This window comes from Palaemon carinicauda, chromosome 9 (assembly GCF_036898095.1).
Source record: "Palaemon carinicauda isolate YSFRI2023 chromosome 9, ASM3689809v2, whole genome shotgun sequence".
Taxonomy (NCBI): domain Eukaryota; kingdom Metazoa; phylum Arthropoda; class Malacostraca; order Decapoda; family Palaemonidae; genus Palaemon; species Palaemon carinicauda.
This window is the reverse complement of record NC_090733.1, coordinates 143,997,971-144,001,094: the sequence shown is the minus strand read 5'-3', so window position 1 is coordinate 144,001,094 and position 3,124 is coordinate 143,997,971. Positions and strand designations below refer to the sequence as shown.

The 3,124-nt window shown below is 30.9% G+C and overlaps 1 protein-coding gene across 1 annotated transcript in view; it reads left to right on the top strand.

Moving 5' to 3' along the window:
- LOC137646682 (uncharacterized) overlaps window positions 1-1,508 on the top strand; it is a 15,663-nt gene extending 14,155 nt beyond the window's left edge. The window contains exon 5 of the mRNA XM_068379789.1: window positions 1-1,508. This exon is cut by the window's left edge and continues 1,246 nt beyond it. The gene's annotated coding sequence lies outside the window, so the exon portion shown is untranslated.
- The last annotated feature ends 1,616 nt before the right edge of the window (window positions 1,509-3,124 follow it).

Here is a 3,124-nt window from a genome sequence, read left to right as displayed (position 1 = left end):
CCCTTCTAGGAAAATCTTTGCATTGGGCAAGCCGAGTCTTTTTTTTCCCCTATATCAAGGAAATATAATTGGTCAAGACGTGATTGGACAATTGTTTATAACTAATACCTTAAGGAGTACTCTCTCTCTCTCTCTCTCTCTCTCTCTCTCTCTCTCTCTCTCTCTCTCTCTCTGTTGATTTTTTACTCGAATCAATTATGATTACACTGAGCTGAATGAATCAAATTCAGAGAGACTCGTTGTGCTCATCCCAATGATTTGACAGATAATAATTAGATCAAGGTAAAGTTGAAGAATTTGGACAGCTGAATGGCTAAGAGGTCAAAGGGACCTGTTTAAAAGTAAAAGAAAGAATTCTATGCATCGTGGACCGAGGGTATCCTGCAAAATAACTCAAAAGATGTAAGTTGTATTCCGGCTGCTTTACATCTAGGATAAGAAAAGCTCATACTCGAATGATAATTGATATTCAGTTTATCAATTTCATTATATTTATTCCCTCTTTATTTGAGTAGATGATAATGATCGACTTGAGGTTAGTTTTGTCATCCCCAGTGTGTGGTATAGCAGGGACTGTATTGTCTGACCTGTTAAATTTAACAACTTCTAATGGTGTGAACTGATTTGTTCAGTTTGATTTCCCAACTTATACTGGACTTCGAAAATGTCATGTTGTTGCCGTTCTCCACTAGTCAAGGTGGTACAGTTTCGCTTTCTCGGTAGAGATAGGGTAACTTGACGTGGTTGTCTGCTATGTCTAGCTGTTCCATATTTGCTTGTCCATAATCGAGTTGTAATCATTACTTGTACTCTCTCTCTCTCTCTCTCTCTCTCTCTCTCTCTCTCTCTCTCTCTCTCTCTCAGCATTATAAACATGAAATAGTCTAGTTTATTGAATAGAAACATTATTTACTATTTATTATCTCATATTTACAACTGGGAATTTATTTGATTAATCTTTGGGAATTTGGTTTGACTTCATACAAAGCCTGTTTTAACGATGCTCCGGTATTTTTTACTTTTTATTTTTTTTTTTCTGGAATTTCTTCCTGCTAATGTTTTCCTGTATATAAAGTACATAACTCTATTAGTGTATGTATATTTCCTTTTGTGTGAGTGTTTATTCATATGCACAGTTTGGCTTATTGAAACTTTTTATAAATCACAAGCTTTTAGGTTTCCTACATCCTTGATGCAGATGCCTTGTTTGATTGATCCTTTTTATGAATAAGTAGTTTTGGGAAAGAGCTTATCATTCGTCAATCGTGGTCTGATGCAGTCTATTCTATGTCATTCTTGAATATCTTGATTGATGTTTACTCCATTCTATGTTGGTACCTCCCTTGCCATTCTGTTATTTCTTTGCATGTGGTTATATTTTAGTGTGGTTTCTTACAAGTCATTCTTAGATTTCATCGCCCATGTTTACCTCAGATTCTTTACCTAGAAGGTAATGAACAGTTTTGTTATTTTCATTTGGGTGTGAAATAAAGATAATTGTTTACATACAGCAGATTTTCTGTTTTTCCCTCAGAGATCACTTCTGTTAGAGAAATCTGTTATCCTATATAGTGGCCATTTGCAAAATGACATATACACCCTTTAGTTTGAAAGATTTGGCCATATCATAGCCTCTGTCCATTGTTTAACCTTTTTTTCCCCGAAGTGTATCCATAGATGGACAGTTAGTGCCCATAGTTTGCAATGGTGAATGACTCCAAAAGATTACAATACTTTTTCTTAATGCACCATTAAGGACTTACAGCTTTGACTAGCCTTATACCATTGTGTATAAATAACCTTCCTTGTTCTCTTTATATATATATATATATATATATATATATATATATATATATATATATATATATATATATATATATATATATATATATATATATATATATTTATATATATATATACATATATATATATATATATATATATATATATATATATATACATATATATTTATTATATATATATATATATATATATATATATATATATATATATGTGTGTGTGTGTGTGTGTGTGTGTACATATTCAAATGTGTATTTTATATATAGTTGTACACATAAAGACACATATAGATATGTTTTTTATTTATGTATATATATATACATTTATATATATATATATATATAATTATATATATATATATATATATATATATATATATATATATATGTGTGTGTGTGTGTGTGTGTATCAATATATGTATATATATGTATATATAACATTATCTACATAAATGTTTACTTTATATATATATATATATATATGTGTGTGTGTGTATATATATATATAATATATATATATATATATATATATATATATATATGTGTGTGTGTGTGTGTGTGTGTGTGTGTGTGTGTGTGTGTGTATGCATTACAACTAAAGGGGTCATAACGCAACATGATTACTATTTAAACAGTATTTCCCAAATAATCCATTGGTTCCCATTCAAATCGAGCCATGTATCTTTCTGCCCCTTTGCCTTTCATAATCGACTACCCTTTGTATCGTCTTATTCATCTCTACAATATTTGGCGAGAGGTTCCTACTGTGTCCTTCATAAAGACCAACATCCCTTGGTATGGATCTTTCTGGAAAAATGTTTTTATTTTGAAAGTTTCGAAAAAAAAGTTATATTTTAAGTGTCTCCTTCGTTCCAGTTATATATATGACCTAGGAGTTGCCTTTCCAGTTCTCGTCAGAAATTTTGGGAAAAATTTTTAAGTGTCATGTTATTATCATGATTATATAACCCATACATCTAACTATCTGGTATATTATTCAGTGTTCATGTAAAAATGGGATAATTTATTTATTGGAACGTACGTAAGACATTCAATCGTTCCCAAAAGTCATGTATCATGCATTGGCATGTTTATTCTTTCAATATCGATGGAGATGATTGTGAAGAATGCAACTAAGGCTCAGAACAATTCCTCTGTTGTAGCGACTTCATTTACCTTCGTAGGTGGCTCTTCTTTCTGCTTTAATAAATCCCACTTTCGGGAATTACACTGCCAATCAATTCCGTTGTATTTCTTATATTCTTCCCAAAATTCCCAAAAGGATTTTAACCAGTATATTTCATTAGAGGAATCATTGATTAGAT